This window comes from Ictidomys tridecemlineatus, chromosome 5, assembly GCF_052094955.1.
Source record: "Ictidomys tridecemlineatus isolate mIctTri1 chromosome 5, mIctTri1.hap1, whole genome shotgun sequence".
NCBI lineage: Eukaryota > Metazoa > Chordata > Mammalia > Rodentia > Sciuridae > Ictidomys > Ictidomys tridecemlineatus.
This window is the reverse complement of record NC_135481.1, coordinates 63,390,920-63,412,006: the sequence shown is the minus strand read 5'-3', so window position 1 is coordinate 63,412,006 and position 21,087 is coordinate 63,390,920. Positions and strand designations below refer to the sequence as shown.

Genomic DNA, 21,087 nt, shown 5'->3' with positions numbered 1-21,087 from the left:
GGTTTAGAGTTGTGAGATGGGATGTCAGGAGGTCAGGCCCCAGGACCAGCCAAGGAAGGAAGGTCTGGGTGTCTTCAAGATCTCAGTGGAGATCCCAGAGGAGGCAGAAGAGAGGGCTCTTCAGGGCCCTGGAGAAGGCGTAGGCTAAAGGAGAGGAACTTTTCTTTTTCCTTTAAAAAGAGTGGGCCAGAAGTTCCTCCATGAAGGGCTCCCCAAATCTCCTTTCATGCCTCACCCACAGATGATTTGCTGAATGCTCATTAAGAGGAAAACAAAGGGGTGGTTTTGTTTATTTATTTAAGAGGAAAAATAAATGAGCTGTGACAAAACAGTTTGAAACCAGGCCCCTCTGAGACCTGGGCTTTCACTTCCTTGATGGGAAGTAAAACAGAGAATTGAATCCCCCTCCAAATAAAAGTGGAGTTAATAATCAGACAGCTCGAGCCCTGGCCACATCCTGTGTCAGCTCCCTCCCTCCCAGGCTCTCTGTATATAGCGCTGAGCCCTCCTTCCCTAGCCAGCCAGCTTAACCCTTTCCTCCCCTTCCCAGGGAAGCCCAGTCCTGCTCTGAGACCACAAGGAGGCTGCTCACGCCCTCTGAGGTGGCCTAGCCCCAGCAGGGATGGCTGTCCCCAGGTCTGCCCATGTGGGCCTGTCCCCTGTGGGGCAGCACCTGCCTTTCAGCCTCTGGCTAAGTGTTTCATAGGACCAGCTTGGATTTGAGAGAATTCCTCTGCTTGTCCTGCAGGAAACCCAGTGTCCCCTTTTCTCTCCCCCTCTTAGGGAAAAACCAGATAAACCCATTCACCTTCCAGATACCACATAGTCTCAATAACCTGGTGGCCCCATAGGAGCTGCATTCTGGTGGATACAGGCACAAACCTTTGGAGTTCAGGGCCTGTGTTGACGGTAGTACTCTGCATGCCTCTGGGCTACTTCTGTGAAAACTTTCCACTTCCTTCAGATGCCACCCGATGTAGCATGTTGATTTCTTCCAGAAACCCATGGGATCATTAGGTGCACACACCCATTGAGTGCTAAGGTTAGCGAGGGCTTTCTGGTGTTCTAAGTTATAACTCTGATGTGTAGGCTGTTGTTATCTTCACTTTACAGAGGAGGAAGTAGGGCTTAAGAACCTTGCTAAATGTTGCAGAGCTAATAAACAACAGAGTTGGGATTTGAACCCAGGTACTCTGGCTCCAGAGCCTGTGTTCTTAGTTCCTGCATTCAAGGTCTCACAGCCAGTAATTGCTTTCTTTTCTGGAACCAGGAGGCTTTCTGAAGCTTAGGAGAACCTCATGAATGCATTTCAGAGGTCCTAAAGACTAAGGAGCTTTTGAGAACATTCTGGTTTTGTTTTGGTCTTTCCTCCTTTTCTTCTGTTTCATCCTAGGGAAGGAGCCACAGAGAGCAGGTGTAGCTTTGGGCAACCTCTCCATCCCATCTCCTCCATGTTCCCTGGATGGTGGCACCAAGGAGAGGCTGGGATGTGTCTCAAGGTTAGGATGCTGCTTCCCTTCATCCAGCTGCCCTCAGGTCTTAGAACAAGGACCCAAAGACTTGGCATCGGTGGTCCATACTACCTTTACTTATGTTCCCTTGTCCCCTCCAGTCTTGTCATGTGTATATCCCTCATCTGAAGTGACAAACAGGTCTTCAGGCTGAAGTTTGTCTCACAGGAAGTCACTCATCTAGATGAGGCAAGTGGCAAAGATTTCTAAATTGGTTGTATAGGCCTCCTGCCTTTTTGGGGGGGTTCCTTCCTCCATACTAGGAAGCGCAACTTTGAAGTGTAACTCTGGCCAGGTCACTTTGCCCAGCCATGTGGCAGGTCCCTCGTACCTATCAAGGCATGTTGTGCAGCCTCCTGGTGTCTGGAGGCCTTCATGGGCTGCTTGCCTTTGGGGAGCTGTTGCTCCCCTGTCCTTTTAGTGAGCACCTTAAGTGATGTCTTGGGAATGAGTTGACTGCCGTAGGTCTCCTTTCTCCACTCATTTTGCCATCCAAAGCCATGGCTTTGAGTGGGGAGTGTCCTACTCCTTGTCTTCCAACTTCTTCACTGGTGGGGCTCCATCCCAGGGCCCCTGTGAGCAGGGGCTTCTCTGGGGAGGAAGATGGCCATGGCTTCTCTGGTACCCAAAGCAGGAGTCTGGCCTAGAGTTTTCAGAGTAGTATGCCTTGATTTTTATTTTATTTCAGTGTTTAAGAAAAGCATCTATAATTCACACAGGGCTTCCAAGATGGGGTGCTCTCTACCGCAGCTCCTCAGGAAGCCTCTTATCAGGCTCTGTTAGCATGCTTACTTGCAGCAGGTACTCAATGCTAATTTGTTTACCTTCACACTGTAGGACACAGGGTACATATGATTCTTCCCATTTTCTGGTGGAAGAAAGTGAGGTGAGGAAGGTCGAGTAGTTTGCCCACTGTTTATAATGACTTTCTGCTAAGGGGAGAATGTTCATGTGGTTTAAAATTCATTGAAACTAATTTATAAATAATCTTCACTAAACTTCAGAACAATGTAAAGATGGACTCTAGTCCCTCTGAAGGTTTTTCCCTAGCCCAGGTGGCCCTGCTGAGGGCCAAGACCCCATTCTCTTGGTCCTCACAGAGGTGTGAGGAGGGGGCTTAAGGCGCTTTCTCCACCCTGGGTGGGGCTATCCTGCTCTGTTCGTCCCGAGCCTCATCTTTGTCTAGGAGCACGTGTCTGTAGGAAGTCTATCGTGATGCAAGGTCCAGTAAACAAGAATCACCGAGTTAAAATTGGTTTTCAGTTTTTATGAGCTTAAATCATTACAGACAATTTTAAACAGAACAGTGTGGGTTTTTTTTTGTTTGTTTTTTAAAGAGGAGAGAGAGAGAGAGAGAGAAAATTTTTTAATATTTATTTTTTAGTTTTTGGCGGACACAACATCTTTGTTTGTATGTGGTGCTGAGGATCGAACCCCGGGGCCGCACGCATGCCAGGCGAGTGCGCTACCGCTTGAGCCACATCCCCAGCCCCCAGAACAGTTTTAACTGAAAAGGAGACATGTGAGAATCTGTCTTACCTTCTTCCATTTGGTAGTAGTATATTGACCCCCTGGGACCATTATCTAGCTTCAGTGTCACCAGTTTATAGCCAGGCTTGTTCATTTATTTCATTTATACTACCAGCCAGCTGCCTCCTGCCTCCTGTATAGATTTTTATTTGTTTGTTTGTTTGTTTTTTAATGTGCATGTGATGTTGGGGATGGAGCCCAGGGCCTCACGAATGCTAGGTAAGTTCTGTATTACTGAGCTATGTCCCTATTCCTCTTCCCTACAGTTGAAGTAACTCCTATATATCAGATAGTGTTGCTTCATGTCAGCATTTCAGTATGTGTTTTTAAGAAATGGACTTGTTACATTTAGCTGCATTATCATTATTTCATCTATCAAGCATACCTCCTAAACAGCATCAAGATTCAGTTAGTGTTCACATTGCCAGAAAGCTTTGAACTCTTTGCTCTTCCACCCACTCAACGATAATAACAAACAGCCCTGAAACAAGAATTTCTCAGCACTGGATCACATCCTCACAGGAGAACATATTTCTGAATTCGGGCAGAAACACCCAGTTATTAAATGTCCGAGGGCAAGGACCGCTTGGTAAGCCTTGTCCCACTGTAGCTCTGCTCAGCCAGCGCCTTGTGCAGTGTGGGTGCGAGGTCAGTTGAGCTGAGTTTCATGTGAGCGTGAATGCACGCAAGGGTGGGGAGCAGCCACGCTGAGCTAATGCGGGCAGACTGGAGTACAGCCCCCTGCATCCTCCCACCCACAGATGCCTGGCTGCCAGGGCTGTCCTTGGCTTTCCCGGCATCCAGTGCTCTACCTGCCAGCTGCCTGGGCCTCCTCTGGGATCTCCTTCTCCCTCTTGCTTGGGATACTTGACCATGCTCCAGTGGCTCCATGGAATCCCTCTTTGTGGGGCCTCCGGCCTCCTTGGTTTTGCCAGTTGCTGCTTAACATATAACGAAAGTTGACGAGGTTGCTTTTTTGTGGGAGGGCTCACATTCATCCACAGTGTGCTGAGGGCTTTTGTTCATCTGTCCTCACAGCCATCCCAGGAGATTGGTACCGTGGTTACTGTCATTTACAGAGGAGACTGAGGGAGGGTAGGTAGGTCCCTTGTCTGCCCAGAAAGTGGCAGTGCCAGGATTGAGTGTGGTCAGCCTGGACATGGAGTTCATTGCAACATATCAATTCCCAAATGTTAAGACTCATTTAAGAAACTGCTAGGCAACTTGGCCTGGGACCAGGCCTTTTTCCTTTTGAGAGCAAATCTTGACAAGTTGAGATCTGCAGTCACCCTGCGTGTTTCCTGCTTCGTACGTGTCTCCCAGAACCAACAGACATAGCATAACCTTCACACACCCTTCTTAGGAGATTAGCTCAGTAGAATTGAATAAATTTTAGGTCATTTAGCCTCTAATTTCCTGATTTGTCTTTTTTCATGGTTAAATAATACTTTGAGTTAAGGATTATAAAACTGACGGTTTTAAAGTTGGTAGGAATGGGAAGAAACTGGATTGAATATATAAGACCACAAAATAGATCTTATCCCTTCTGCATTTTTTTTATCACATCTCTCAGTTTTTGATAGAAGAAAAACATGTCTTTCAGAATGTATAGAATCAGGGTCAACTACTTAAGCATTCTTGGAGGGAGGGGAATTGTCTTGACCCTGTTTTCTTTGTCCCAGTTGATCACAGTTCACCCCGTGTGGCTTCCCCTCAGCTAAATTTTGGGGGAGCAGTTTTAGGTGGCTTTGTGAGCCCCCTGCCCATTTAGAGGCTGCATCGCCTACTGAAGACTCTGGGCTACACCAAATGCTCACAGTTTACTTCCTTTGCTTCTAGGTGGTGCCTTGGTTTGCTTCAACTTTCTCCTAGTTCCTCCTGCTACCTTAGGGAAGTGGAAGAGGAGGCAGAGGTGGGTTTGTTAAATACGGAAACTGGAAAAACCCAAGCAGACACAGAGGTGAGGCACCCACAGGCCCACAAATGAGAAGCAGCAGAGGTGGATTAAGGCCCAGCAGTATCTTCTCAAAGTCTTCATGGGGTCTGTGTACACAAGGCCTTGAGGGTGAATTCCAGAGCTGTTTGCCAATTATGCAAGGAGAAAGCTGGGGCTACCTGCAGACTCCCTGAGGAATGCTTGGAAATTCATTTAAATCCTGTAAGTTTTTTCCAAGGGTCGCAGTTGCTGGGATTTCCCTGGCTTTGCCTGGGAGTGGTGTGCCAGTCTTCCACACACCCTGGCTTTTCTAGGTATATTGTGACTGTGGTGAGGTAGCCCTCATGCACACAGAGGTGGCTGGGATAGGCCTTTCCATGGCAGATGCAAAGCTGGTCACACAGCCCCACCTCTTCCAGTACTTCTGGCACAGGGCTCTGCCTAGATTCTCTAGAGAGCCCTCTGCGGGAACCATGATGAAAACTCCACAGTCTGGGGGTGAACTGGACTGGCTTGGAGCCTTGCCCCTGCAAAAGATTAATGGTGGGGATGAGTTGGGAGGATTACAGGAAAAAGGCAAGAAGGGGAGCCTGCTTTTCTAAGACTGTCCTTGCTCAGTGTTGGAAGAATCTGAAATCCACAGAATGCCTTAAGACTCAGTTGTAGGCATCTAGAACATGGCGGCATATCGGGTTAAAGATCACAGCAGTTGTTTCAAATTCACTGCTGCCTTCTCTCCTGGGTTTCTGTAATTTTTTTTTTTCTGGTGGTGTTTTATTCTTGTCTATTTTGGAATATTTATAACTGCCTCTGCCTTTCTCTTCCTCCCCACATCACTCTGCTTTCTTAGTCTAATTTTTCTTTTCTTTTGGCCTGCCTTACTTTACATCTGAATTCCTAGATGATGATTTATTTTGTCTGTTTCTTGAATTTCTCTCCCGTTTCTTAGGAGTTTTTCGTTGTTCTTGTTTTTCCTGCTTCAGCTTCAGTTCTTTCCCCACAGCTTCTCTAGGGCCACAGGTCTTTTATTCTTGCTCATCTGTTTAAGTGGTGCTGGCAGGGAGGAGGCCACAGCCGGCAGGCAGGGCCCTGGTGGCAGAGGCAGCCCTGGGTGCCTGAAGACGCTCCTCCCAGCCCTGGTGCCCTGGAAGAGGAGCTCGTTCTGGGAGGTGCTGGGGACAGTGCTGCTCTCCCCTGTGAGGGTTGATGCTGCCTGCCAGGCCTGGGCTGGGGGCTAAGGCAGATGGTGTATCCTCCTCAGTGTGTGGGCCTGGACCCCATTGCTAGGGGAGGCAATGGAATCCAGCCTCTGGGTAGATGGGTAGCGGGTGATCCGGGCTCCATGCAGAAAGGTGGGAATTCAGAGGAGGTGCAACTTTGTGAGTGTGTCACTTGCAAAACTCTGTGCTGTGGGAGGGAGAACTCATAGCATTGGAATCTTCCTCGTGGGGAGTTTGAGTATCCTTAGATCCTCTCTCAGGGTTTGAAGTTGGCCTGGCATCTAGATCTGTTTGCTGGGGACACAGAGGCAGTTTTCCAGTAGAAGGTTCTTCTTCCTTCCCAGTGTGTCCACCTTGGCCAGTGGGCATTTGAGGGCACAGAGGGAGTGCTAGAAGAAGCTGATAATTGTGGGGTGTCTTCAACACATCCCACCTGTGGGAGGCCTGGGGGACAGCCTGGAGTCAGGTGGCACTTCTTGATGGTGTAGTAGCAGAGAAATCCTAGAAGTTGTAACCACACCCTTCCTTGTCTGGAGTGGTGGGGAGTGGCCTGGGCCCTGCTCCCCAGCTGTCTGAGGCAAATTGACTGAGTCCATCTGGCTGTCCCCAGCACAGGCTTGCTTCCCATCCTGCTGTCAGTGCTGTTGGGCCCTGGTTGAGTCAGCAGGCCCAGCTAAAGAGGCAGCTAGATCGAGGTTCTGCCTGGGAATACCTGGAGCTGAGTTGCATTGGGGCTGAGGGGCCCAAGAGCACCTGATGGACATCTGTGGATTCTCTTGCCTTCCCAGGCTCTGTGGTGATGGTGGCCATGTACTTCTTTGATAAGTGCCAGCAAGGGCCCTGGCCATCTCTGCAGGCACAATGTGCTCTCTTTCTGGATCCCATTATTTCTTCATCATCATCCATGTATAATGTTCTCTGCCACTTTACAAAGTGATACTGATTAAAAGGCTTGAGATGCCAGGCCTGGTGGCACATGCTTGTAATCCCAGGATGCTGAGGCAGGAGGATGGCAAGTTCAAGGCCAGCCTCAGCAACTTAGTGAGACCTTGTCTCGGAATAAAAAATAAAAAGGGCTGGGGATATAGCTCAGTGGTAGAGCACCCTTGGGTTCAATCCCCAGTACCATTAAAATAATAAAATAAAAGGTTTGAGAGATATCTTGGCTTATATTTTGTTTACTTTTTTTTTGTTTTTGTTTTTTAAGTTTTCAGCTTTGGAGTCCAACTCTTAGGATTCAAAATCCTTTAAGATCCTAAAACCATAAGCCTCAGAGGTCCCCAGGCCCTTGTTTTTAGGCCCTTATCTCTGATTCAAGGCAGAGCCTCCTTCCCTAAATCTATATCAAATATATAGAGTATAGATTCAATAGAGGAATGACTAGGGGACAGCGGATGAGTTTTCTTCTCAGTTATTCTCCTCTGGCAGGAGGGCTAGGGCCTGGACCCAGCCTCTTTGGGAATGCAGATGGGGATTAGGATCCCAGCAGCCTCTTGCCATCCTGCCTGAGGGCCAAGACCAAAGTGCAGGCTCTGTAAATCTGTCTGTGTCAATGTCTGTGCCTCCATGTTCCTGTCACCTCCCCCCATCCCCGCCTTGCCTCTTCCCACGCACTAGCACTACGTTGTATAAATATTTACACCCCCGGGCTGGCAGGAATCTTTCTCCAGCTGCTTCCCAGTCTCTACAAGGGCTTGTTCTCTTACCAGCAGCTGCACCAGATCTGGTTGCCTTTGGTCAGACAAGGCCAGGCCCTGGTTTGGGGGCCCACAGTCCCTCCCAGGGTGGAGGATACAGTTGGTGGGAGAAACTCAGCAGTACAGAGGTCAGAGGGCCACAGCAAGGGCCTAGCCTTTCTGCCTTCTGGCTGTCCACAGGGAGATTCTAGGGAGCTGTGGATTCCTGCTGTGGCTGGGGACTTTCCTTCTTCCCAGATTGGGGCTCTGGGGTCTGCTGCACCTGGCCTTGCTAGAGAGCAGTGGAGGATGATTCCAGAGCAAATGGCTGATGCCAGGACAAAAGTCTTAACTGTAATTCACTTGTAAGCAACTCCTAGTTTCCTAGTGTGCCATGTCTTCCATCTGCCCTCACCACCCCTCCTCAGTTTAGGGCAAGAACCCTCTGAAACTGGGCTGATAGCTCAGTGGTGGAATTCTTGCCTAGCTATGCCAGGCCCTGGGCTCAGTCCCGAGTACCACAAACAACAAACAAAAACCATAAAAACCATGGAGGATCTCCATATTGGGCCTCTCCCTGCTTCTCTTGTTGGTTTCCCCTGCTTTCGCCTTGCGGGGGCCTGGGGAAGGATTTGGAGAGGGCAGATGCTCCCTTTCCAGTCTTCCTTGGTGACTCAGTGAGCAGGAGTTTGCCATGGAATCAACCTGACATTTGAGCTCCCTTGGGCCAGGTGCTGGGCAAAGTACACCGGCTCATTCTCACGGTTATTCAAGCCCAGCAGATTTCTGAGTTTCTTTGTACATGTCTCTTCTTTGTGCGTCAAATCTTTGCAAAAAGCTCATGGATTCAGAGCCCTTTCTTCCTCTGGCCCTTCTGAATACAGCCAGGAACCTCTGAGAGCCAGTCAGGGACTGGACATTGATTTTGGCTCCTCCCCTCCTGGCACCTCAGTTTGCCCATGTCAGTAGGAGGTACTTAACCTGTGCTCCATAAAGCATTCCAAATTCAGTCCAAGCCAAGTTTTTAAAAAGCACCATGGCAGTTTCATTTCAAATTCTTTTTCTAGTTATGGAAGAGAGTGATGTGACAGAAGAAATTGGCCAGGTGTCAGGTACTAAGAAGAATGCATGTTCAATGCTTTGGGAAGGCTGAGGATCAAAAAGGCCTCTCATATCCAACAAACCCTAAAATTCAAGTATGATGTCACTGGGGGTAGAGGCATGGGATTGGATAGGGGGCTTTGTTGGGGGTTGGGGCCAAAAGCTTCAATCTCCCTATAACCACATTTATACTGGAGGGAAAGCAAACAGATTTAATCTTTCCTCTGAGACCCTTTCTGGGAGTGGGAGAAAAGCTTATGCCAATGTGTTGGGGTGTGACTGCAGAGAAAGGCCTGGCAGAGTGCTTGGTATTTAGTGGATTCAGCATGAGGACAGTCCATCCTCCCACTGTCCCAAGGTGAGGTAGGGGAGGAGGGGACTGGCTTTGACAGGCCTACTGGGGGTATGTTTTGGGAGAAAGGTGGCAAACCACAGTGCAGAAGCTGCAAGGTATTTCTGTTGCTTATCTACCTCCCCAGCCCCCCAAAGTAAAACAAAACCCAAATAAAAGCTGAACCTGACATATTAATACTACAGGGCTGCTGCGCATACGGCCATCCCCTTCCCCCTTCTGTTTCTATAACTGGCTGAAATAAATTTAGCAAAACAACCCCACCCATCTGAGGGCCCAAGACTGCAAAGCAGTGGGATTCTTTATCCAGAAAGCCCCTGTTTTTCAGAGCTGAGAGCTTATTGTTGAAATTCTCTTTGAGAATGGAATGCTCTCCATCTAAAATAATTATTTCACTTCAGTCATCTATACCTTATAGATAAATACTTCAACATAGTCAGATTTGCTAGAAAGTTGATCTATAAATGCTGTCCAGTTTAAAAGTCAGCTCTGTTGGGCCAATGCCTAGTTGTATCTTTTAGGATATTTATGGTAAAATATTTTTTTTGTGATATCTCTGCATATTCAGTCAAGTTCCCTCTTGTCTTTCATACAGGACAATGGTTGTGTCTGGTGAAGTTCACAAAGTAGATAAGTACTGAGTCTTCATTCCCCCTCCACCTGTGAGTACTTCCTGAGGGCCTACTATGTGCTGAGCACTACGCCAGGCACTAGGAGCTGAATTAAGGGCAAAGAGAGTCCACTTTTGTGAAGCATACAACTTGGTAGATGGGAGATGTTAAAAAGTTAAATGACTACAAATATCTGGCAGTGAGCAACATGCTTAATAGTGAAATACTGAATGCTATCCCCCTAAGATTGGGAACAAAGTAGGGACATCTACTCTCATTATACCTATTGAACATCAATAATGCATAAATTTGGAAAGGGCCAGGAACTGTGGCACACACCTATAATCCCAGCTCAGGAGGTTGAGGCAGGAGGATTGCAAATTCAAGGCCAGCCCAAGTAACTTAGTGAGACCCTGCCTCAAAATAAAATAAAACTTTTTACATAGCTCAGTGGTAGAGCACTTTTGAACATGTGGAATTCCTGGGTTTAGTTCCTACTACCACAAGGAAGAAAAAAATAAAATTAAAAAGAAAGAGATTAATTATTTGTGGACAACATGCTTGCCAATGTTAAAAACAAAACCAAACACTGCCAAGGAATGTACAAAAAAGCCCCTCACACAATGAAAGTGTCTTTTCTAAGATTACAGGAGGCAAACCACAAAAACCAATTATATTTCTATAAATTAATAATGAATAATTAGAAACCAAGATTTTTAAGAAATTACAGCAGTTTCAAAACTAGGAAATATTAGGTCTAAAGCTAGCAAAATGTATAGGCTGCATATACTAAAAGCTATAAAATACTGACTAAAGAAATCAAAGATGAGGGGCTGGGGATGTGGCTCAAGCGGTAGCGCGCTCGCCTGGCATGCGTGCAGCCCGGGTTCGATCCTCAGCATCACATACAAACAAAGATGTTGTGTCCACCGAAAACTAAAAAATAAATATTAAAAAAATTCTCTCTCTCTTTAAAAAAAATAGCATTTCTCCTTTGATTTAATGCATTTCTAATAAAAATTTCAGTAAGTTTAAAACAGTGCTGGTAATCAAACCCAAGATCTTGAGCATAGTAGGCAAGCACTCTACCACTGAACTACATTCCCAGTTCCAATAATTTTTTTTATAGATATAGACAAACTGATTCTGAAATTTATATAAAAAGGTAAAATAACTAGACTAGCCAAACCAATTTCAAATAATAAGAAAAAAGTTGGAGGAATTGCACCACCTGATTTTAAGACTAAAACTATAGTAATCGTCAGTGTGGTATAGATAAAGGGCTGGACACATGGATCAATGGAGGAGAATAAAGAGATCCATACAAATATGGTTTTTTAATTTTTAGAAAAGTATAAAGACAATTTAATGAGAAACGATAGTCTTTTCAATAGTGCTGAGATTGGACATCCATAGACAGACAAATGAATCTCAACATAAATCTCAGATCTTATATAAAAGCTAGTTATGTAAAACATAAACTATTAGAGGAGTATCCCAGGAAGATGGTAGAGTAGAACCTACTTTTAGGGTAGACTTCGAGGTGGATGGACATAAAACACCAGAAATCTATCTCCCTTCCCAGGTAACAATTGCACTGGCAGATTCTCTCAGTGTTCTGGAACTCTGGAGCCAATTAAAGTCTTGAAATTTCCAGAAAAAGGGTTGGACATAAATTGTGGTTAATTTTGGTCCATTTCAGCTCTTAGCACAGTAGTAGCTACAGTCCTCGAACCCTAGTCCCATGGCCGGCAGCTGTGCCCAGTTTCTGGAGCAGCCTGAACACAGCTTGTGAGAGCCAGAGTGGGAAAAAATGATCCTGTTCTCTAAATATCATGGATCTATGCTTTGATTGCTCATTCTAATCACAAGGGTGCAGATGATAGTCATTGTGGTACCTCCCCCATTGTTGTAAACACTTCCCTCTCCATAACTCTTTCTTGCCCCCACTTTTTTTCTTCCCATGTCTCGTTAGGAGCCAGTCATCGTAAGGACTAGGACATAAGAAAACAATTGCATATGCAAAGGAAATTAGAAAGTGCCTGTACATGCCCAGGGAAAGGCACAGGCCAACAAAAACAACAACAAAAATATCTCTCTCTCTCTCTCTCTCTCTCTCTCTCTCTCTCTCTTACACACACACACACACACACACACACACACACACACACAGGAGAAATGCATGTATATAGACTTCAGGCTGATCCTTGGCACACTGACAGCCTACAATAAAAATCATAGCAAAAAAAATCCATCCTTAGTGAAGGGGGGGTGGATCTAATTTCCAGAGTTACCTATTATTAGGTTAAAATGTATAGTTTCCATAAAGTAATAAAAACAACCCAAAATAATACAAACAAACAGGAAAACATGGTGCATTAAAAATTTAACAGGAAGGCTGGGGTTGTGGCTCAGAGGCAGAGTGCTCTCCTAGCGTGTGTGAGGCACTGGGTTTGATCCTTAGCACCACATAAAAATAAAATAAAGTATAGAATCTACCCATAACTAAAAAGTAATATTTAAAAAAAATTAACAGGAACTCTCCCTGAAAAAGATCTGGACAAAAGACTTTAAAGATGTTTAGGGAACAGCCATTTCAGTGGCTCATGCCTGTAAATCCAGTGACTTAGGAGGCTAGGCCAGGAGAAAGCAAGTTTGAGGCCCACCTCAGCAACTTAGCAAGGCACCAAGCAACAAAGCAAGACCCTGTCTCAAAATAAAAAAAATTGAAAATGGCTGGGGATGTAGTTGAGTAGTAGAGTACCCCTGGGTTCAACCCCTAGTAACAACAACAAAAAAGATGTTCAAAGAGGGAATGTAGCTCAGTGGTAGAGTATTTGCCTAGCTGTGTGAGGTCCTGGTTTGATTGATTCCCAGCACCCAGGGAGAGGGGAGTCGAAGGATTAGAGGAGGAAGATGTGGATTAAGTCAATAAAATTATATACAAACAAGACAGAAATATCATTTTTTACCCTATTTTTATGGGTGTATTACAGTTGTACATAATGGTGGAATTCATTGTTACATAGTCATTCATGCACACAATATAAAAATATAATTTGGCCAGTATCATTTTCCAGTATTTCCCCTTTCCTCTCCCCTCCTCCCTCCCCCTGGTCCCTTTCCTCTACTCTACTGATCTCCCTTTGATTTTCATGAGATGCCCCACCCATGACCTTTTTTCCCCCCTTTTTCCTCTCTAGTTTCCACATATGAAAGAAAACATGTGACCCTTGACTTTCTGAGTTTGGCCTATTTTGCTTAACATAATGTTCTCCAGTTCCATCCATTTTCCTGTAAATGACATAATTTCATTTTTCTTTATGGCTGAATAAAACCCCATTGTGTGTGTGTGTGTGTATTTTTTCTTTATGCATTCATCCATTTATGGACACCTAGACTGGTTCCATAGTTTGACTATTGTGAATTTTGCTGCTATAAACATGGGTATGCATGTGTTGCTATAATATGCTGACTTGAATACTTTGGGATAAATAGTGAGGAATGGTATAGCTGAATCATATTGTGGTTCTATTCTTAGTCTTTTGAGGAACCTCAAACTGATTTCCATAGTGCTTGTGTTAATTTACAACCCCATCAATGGTGTAAGAGACCCCCTTTTCACCATATTCTTTCTAGCATTTATTGTTTGTATTCTTTTGTAAAAAAAAATTTTTAATTATATATGGACACAATACCTTTTTATTTATTTATATATGGTACTGAGGATTGAACCCAGTGCCTCACACATGCAAGGCAAGTGCTCTCTCACTGAGCTATAACCCCAGCCCTATTGTTTGTATTTTTGATGGCTGTCCTTCTAACTGGAGTGAGAGGAAATCTCAATGTAGTTTTGATTTGCATTTCCCTAACTGCCAACAATGTTGAACTTTTTTTCATAAGTTTGTTGGTATTCTACATAAGTTTGTATTTCTTTTTTATACTTAAAAAATTTTTTTTAGTTGTTGATGGACCTTCATTTAATTCATTTATTTATATGTGGTGCTGAGAATCGAACCCAGTGCCTCACAAATGCAAGGCAAGTGCTCTACCACTGAGCCACAAACCCAGCCCCTGTATTTCTTTCTTTTTGAGAATTTAGTTCATGTCTGTTTAGTTCATTTGCCCATTTATTAACTGGGTTATTTATTAAAACAGATGTCAATATCAATAAAGAGATGGAAAAATCTAAAAAGAAAGAAAAAATTCCAGAGCTGAAAAGTACACTGACTGAAATAAAAAATTCACTGGAGAGATTCAAAGACAGTTTTGAGGAGACAGAAGAAAAAAATCAATAAACTTGAAGATTGGATAGTGGAAATCATTAAGTCTAAGGAACAGAAAGAAAATAAATTGAAGAAAGCAAAGTCTAAGGGACCCATGGGACACCATGAAGCAAATCAAGACACACATTTTGGGAATTTCAAAAGGAGAATAGAGAAGGAGAAGGAAAGGGGTGGAAAGAATATTTGGAGAAATAATGGATGAAAAGTTCCCAAATTTGATGAAAGACATCCAAAGTGCTCAACAATCTCCAAGTAAAATGAACTTAGAGACTCACTGAGGCACATTATAATCAAACTCAAAACCCAATACAAAAAAGAGAATCTTGAAAATAGCAAGAGAAAAGTGACTCACATATAAGGGATCCTTAATGACATTATAAGTAGGTTTTTTATCAGACACTTTTCAGATCAGAGGTAGAGGGCCAATATGTTCAAAATGTTAAAAGGAAAAAAAATCTCATCAGACAAAAATCCTTTAGTGGGCAAACTTCCTTTAAAAGAGAGGGAGAAAGAGAGAAAGAGAAATAAGACATTTTTGAACAGACAGGAGCTGCGGGAGTTCATTACCACTAAACCTGCAAAAAATGCTCAAGGGGCTAGCAGTCTTAGATATGCAGGAGGCTGAGACAGGAGGATCTCTTATGCCCAGAAATTTGAGGCCAATCTGAACAGAATAGCAAGACCCTGTTTAAAAAAATTTTTTTTTCAAGTGTATCCTTCAAAGTGGAATAAAGGATACCAGATAGCAACTTGAAGTCATACAAATAAATGAAGATCTCATAAAGGTAAATAGGTGGGAAATAATAAAAGTTAGTATCATTGTAACAATTTATAGCTCCATTTTTTTTCTAATTTTTTTTTTTTTTTTTGTGGGGAAGCTACTAGTGATCAAACCCAGGGCCTCATACATATTAAGCATGCACTATACCACTACACTATATCCACAGTCTGCTTTCTATATGATGTAGGAGATTAATTTTAAAATAATTATTAATCATTTGTTTTCTACATAATTTAAGAGTATAACATTTAAAAGAATTATTAGAGCCAGGCAGGTTATGCACATTTGTAATCTGAGCTACTTGGGAGTCTGTGGAGGAGGATCACAAGGCCAGTGCCGCAGTCTGGCTGGGCACAAAATAACCGAGCCGCCAAGAGGCACTTGTAGGTTCAAACAAGAACTCCTTTATTGCGAACTCCACCCCGCGAGAACTCAACGGGCACTCAAAGTAGCTAGCAGGCGAGGCAGCAGGAGCTGCCCTATTGCCAGACAGCAGGGGTCCATATACAACTGAATACACAGCCTGCCCCAATCCAGCATCATCCAGTCACAGCAATTATACACAGCTTAACTTAATTATCATCATCTTAATGGCTGGCTGGCGTCACCTCTCAACCACTCCTTCTGGCAATGCCAGGTGCCATCCCGACTCAGCTGTGGCTCTCAACAAATTGAGCCAGGCATGTTATGCACACTTGTAATCTGAGCTACTTGGGAGTCTGTGGAGGAGGATCACAAGGCCAGCCTGGGAGATTTAGTGAGATCCTGCCTCAAAATAAAAAGATCTGGGGATGTAGCTCAGTGTTAGAGCTCCAAAGCATTAAGCAACTCAGTGAGACCCTATTTCCAAATAAAATACAAAGTGGAGCTGGGGATGTGGCTCAGTGGTCAAGTGCCTCTGAGTACCAAAACAAAAAACAAAAATACCCCCAACAAAACCCATAATCTCTGTGTTTTAAGTTGTTTACTATTTTGAGTAGTGTGATTAAATCTCACACTGTCCAGGTCCATCCTGTCCAGGAATCAGTGTTTCATCAAGGGTAACCATGCATCTATAATACCTACCTATTATTCACTTAGAAGCCATTTCAGTTATCAGATCAACAGTGGCAGTATCACAGTGCTTATATTCAAGTAATCCTTACCTAGTAGCTTAGTATCATAATTTACCTTACTTTATTTCATCACATAGTCACTGTATCATCTCATACCACAAGAAGGGTGAATGTAATACAATAAGATATTTTGATTTTATTATAGAATATTGATTTAATTGTTCTATTTTATTAATGTTAATTGTTCTGTTATTAATTTCTTATTGCTTAATTTATTAATTAAACTTTATCAGAGGTGTATAGGTATAGGAAAAATCATATGTAATGTTTGGTACTAACTGCGGTTTCAGACATCCATGGAGTAGGGGGACGGCTGTAGTAATTCGGAAAATGAGGGACAATATAGCTCTAAGGAAAATAAATAGTGAAATAACAGAATAAAGTCCCTCCTTATCGGTAATTACTTTAAACGTAAGTGGACTAAATTCTCTAATCTAAAGTCAGATTGGATCTGGGACAGTTATGTAATCCTCGAATGTCAGCTACTCGGGAGGCTAAGGCAGGAGGATTGCTAGTTTGAGACAGTTTAGAACACTTTTGCAAAAATCCTGTCTCAAAACAAAAAATAAAATGTACTAGGGACATAGCTCAGTGGCAAAGCACCTCTGGATTCAATCCCCAGTACTATAAAGAACAAACAAACAAACATAATGAAGTCCAAACAACCAACCAACCAACCAACTAACCAATAAACAAAAAATGAACTGACAGAATGGATTTATAAATCACGATCCAACTATATACTATTCACTTACTTCGGATCCAAAGGCACAAACAGACTGAAAGTGAATGGACAGAAAAAGATATTCCTGGGGCTAGGGGTATAACTCAGTGGTAGAGTTTGTGCTTAGCATGCACATTGCTTGGGGTTCCATCACCAGCATGTACACACACTCACACACATACACACACACACTGCAAATGCTAAGAGCAGATGATATAGTTTTAATTTTTTATTTTTAATTTTTGGCAATAGTGATTAAACCCAGGTGAGTCCCATCCCTAGCCCTTTTAAATTTTTCTTTAATTTTTATTTTTTAATTTTGAGACAGGGTTTCATTAAGTTGCTGAGGCTGGCTTTGAACTTGTGATCCTCTTGCCTCAGCCTCCCTTATCACTGGGATTACAGGTGTGCACCATTGTGCCCCGCACATTATAGGCTTTAAATCCAAAAAAGTTTACAGGTGACAAAGAAGGACATTATACATTAATAAAATGTTCAATAGAGCAAGAAGATAGAACAATTATAAATATTTACACACCTAACAACTGATCTGAAAAATATACAAACTTTTAGAAGAAAACAGGAAATCTTAATGACCTGGGATTAAGCAAAGAGTTCTTAGTTGTGATACCAAAAGACAAAACTGATAAATTATACTTTATTGAAGTGAAACACTTTTGCTCTGTGAAAGGTACTATGTTCAAGGATGAAAAGGTGCAAACTTAGAAAATATTTGCAATTCACACATCTGTCAAGGAACTATCTATAATATATAAAAAACTCTTAAAACTCAACAGTGAGAAAATAAATGACACAACTAAAAAAATGAACAAAAGACTTGAACAGACATTTCACCAAAGAATATATGCAGAGGGCAATTAAACACACGAAATAATATCCAGTATCATCAGTTATTAGAGAAATGAAAATTAAAGCCACAATAAGATATCACTACATATCTCTTAGAATGGTTAAAATAAAAAGTAGTAACAATTTTAAGTACGGAAGGTGTGAAGCAATTGGAACTCTCATATGTTTATACATTGCTGTTGGTGATACAAAATGGTAAAGCCACCGGGGAAAATGGTTTGGCAGTCTTTAAATTAATTCTAATATACACTTACCACGTGACCCGGATATCTCACTCCTACTTATTTATCCTAAAGGCATAAGAACTTACGCTCACACAAAAACCTGTACACGTTTATGGCAGTTCTATTTGTAATGGCCAAAAGCTGGAAATAATCCAAGTCCTTCAACAGGTGAATGGATAAACTATTGCATACTCATACTGTGAAATACTATTTAACAATAAAAAGAAATGAACTGTTGATACAAACAACATGGTTAAATCTCAAAGGCATTATGCTGAGTGAATCATAAGTACTGTAATATTCCATGTATATGACACTGTGGAAAAGACAAAATTACAGTGACAGAGAACAGATCAGTAGCTGCCAGAGAGTTGGGGGGGGGGAGGGCATGACTACAAAGGGATGGTAGGAGGGAGTTTTTTGGGGATGATGGAAGTGTTCTATCCCCTGATGGTGGTGGTAGTTACACGAATCTATTTGTATGTTAACATTCATAGATGTACTACACTAGTCAGGTTTGGTATTACACACTATAATCTGAGCTATTTGGGAGGCTGAGGCAGGAGTATGGCAAGTTTGAAGGCCAGTCCCAGCAATTTAGCAAGATCCTCCTTTTTTTAAAAAAATATTTATTCTAGATGGACACAGTATTCTTATTTTACATTTATGTGGTGCTGAGGCTCAAATCCAGTGCCTCGTGCATGCTAGGCGAGCACTTTACCACTGAGCCACAACCCCAGCCCCAAATCCTGTCTTTAAAAATAAAAACAAAGCGCTCCTGGGTTTAATCCCTAGTACAAAAAGATAAAATCTGTACACCATTTTAATAGGTGTTTAAAAATAAAATTATAGGAATGAATGTGCCCTAAAACACTGAACTGACTACTCAGTGAACATTCCATGAGAACATGAGAATAGATTTCTTATCTTGATGGGGGAGGTGGAGGTCAAGAATGTGTACAGAAGAAGTGATGCTTGAGCTGAGTTTTAAAGAATGATTTGGAATTTTTTTGGGCCAACAGGATTTTCATGTGCAAAAGCCCTGGGGCAGGAGGAAAATGGCTCATTTCCCTCTAAAACTGACTAAAGCACAGGTAGTGCCCTAGGGGAAAGGGGGTTGGAGAAATAATGACAGAGTGAAAGTCAAGGCTGTAGGAAGAATCAGATTATGGCTGGGCTAGATAGTTTATGGGGGTAATCCCAGTGACTCAGGAGCTAAGGCAAGACATCTCAAACTCAAGGTCAACCTCAGTAATTCAGCAAGACCCTGTCTCAAAAAATGAAAAGGGCTTGGAGTGTAGCTCAGTGGTAATGCACCTCTGGGTTCAACCCCTACAAAACCAACGAACAAAAACCCCACCAAAATCGAGTCAGATTATGGTAGACTAAGGGTTTGTTCTCGATAGGCCCAGGCAAGCAGGTGTGGGAGGTGAAGATGTGGGCTAGCCTGGAGACTTAACTCTCTGGAACATCTCTGCAGGGAAAGTATTAAAGCAATTGACCTAAGAATGAGTGTTTAAATGTCCCACTTCAAGGCGCTGACACCCTCCCAGGTCTGGAGTTGGTTGGATTCTTCTGCTCTCTGAGCTGCAATCTTAGGTTCCAACACCACGCAGTGCTGCAGACAGTAGAGTCTAAACTGCCCTCTCCTAGGCCTCTGCCTGATTCAGGAGGATGAGTGATGCCCACTAAGTGTTCGGAGGGCTTGAGGACTTTGAGATTGGCTTCTGCTGTCTATTCACATTGCCCCAGGGATCTAGTTGTTTTCAGAAATACTGGTAAGTATAATCAGGTATTTTTTAGCTAGGCAGCAAATTCCCATGGTTTCACTTTAACCCCTCCAGCTCTTCCCCAGACTCACTTGAGTGCAGGAGTTAGAAGAAAAGCATGGGGTCTGAGGGGCTGGGGAAGCGAGCTCGCCTGGCACGGATCCTCAGTACCACATAAAAATAAAATAAAGATGTTGTGTTCGCTGAAAAAAACAACAAAAAAAAAAAAAAAAGAAAAAGAAAAAAGAAAGAAAGAAAAGCGTGGGCAACATAGTGAGACCTCATTTAAAAAAAAAAAAAAAAAGTCTACAGCCAAAATGGCAAAGCCAAGATTTGGTTCCTGGATCCCGCCCCCCCCCCCCCCCGCCCTGACTAAAATGTCCCGTATCCGACCATTGATTACTAAACCTTAATGTTTGTTACATGCAGGACATTTACCAAAAAATGCAAATTCTTGGCCCCACCCCAGAGTGTGTCTGACTCCTTGGACCTAGATTCAAGCTGAAGAATCTGCATTCTTCGAACTTAATAGATGACCCTAATAGGTGACTCTAGGGGCCGGATTCGGTTCGATTCGGTCCGACAGGGACCTTGAGGCGTCCCCAGGTAGCAGAGGTTGGAGGACGGGCGGGTCCTAATTCGAAGAATTTGGAAGATTTTGCAAATGACCTAAAGCTCGGGAGGAGGTGCAGCACCGCTGGGCTCTTGGGGAGCCGGTGCACCGCAGGCCCCGGGTGACCCGCGGCGGCCGTCTGGGGGTCCGCGTCCCGGCGCTCACACTCTCACCTGCCAGGTGGTGAGCCCAGGCTTCGGATTTGCGGATGAATACAGCAGCCGCGCCTCCTTCCTTTCGAGGACTTTCACTTTCCCCCTTTCACAAAACTTTACGGCCCCACCCCCACCCAAGCCGAGCTACCTGGCCCGCCCTCCGCAGCCTCGAGGGCTCGCTCCCAGCGAATGGGGCGCGCGGGGAAGGCCGGCCGCGCGGAGGAGCGGGCCCACCGCCTCCCGGTCCGCGGCGGCAGTGCAGGCGAAGGCGCGGCCGCGCCGGGCACCGCGCGGGTAGGAGCTGGAGGGCGGGCCGCGGCGTGAAGGCCTCCCCGGCCGGGTCTCGACTCGCTGCGGCTCCTGCCAGCCCTTCGGCACGTCCCGGAGGGGCCGTGGCCCGGGCTGCAGACCCCTGTCCCACCTGGGCGGCCGCGGCGTGGACGCCGGGTCAGCGAAGGGTTAAGGAGCTCGCTCCCTCCTCTCTGCTCCCTCACCCTTGGAAAGTCCCCCAAGTGACGTTTCAACCCGACAATTAAAAGAAGAGTTTAATTATAGAGACGGGCTCTGGGAGCTGGAACCAACCCGGGCGGTCGGCCGGGCCGGTAAACAACTC

At 44.1% G+C, this 21,087-nt stretch overlaps 1 long non-coding RNA gene across 1 annotated transcript; it reads right to left on the bottom strand.

Moving 5' to 3' along the window:
• Positions 1–2,870: 2,870 nt before the first annotated feature.
• LOC144377824 (uncharacterized) lies at positions 2,871–20,036 on the bottom strand. Its single transcript, XR_013438999.1, has 2 exons — positions 19,799–20,036; positions 2,871–19,693 (listed from the first exon to the last, which is right to left on the bottom strand). It is a non-coding gene; the product is annotated as an uncharacterized LOC144377824 (long non-coding RNA).
• Positions 20,037–21,087: the final 1,051 nt, after the last annotated feature.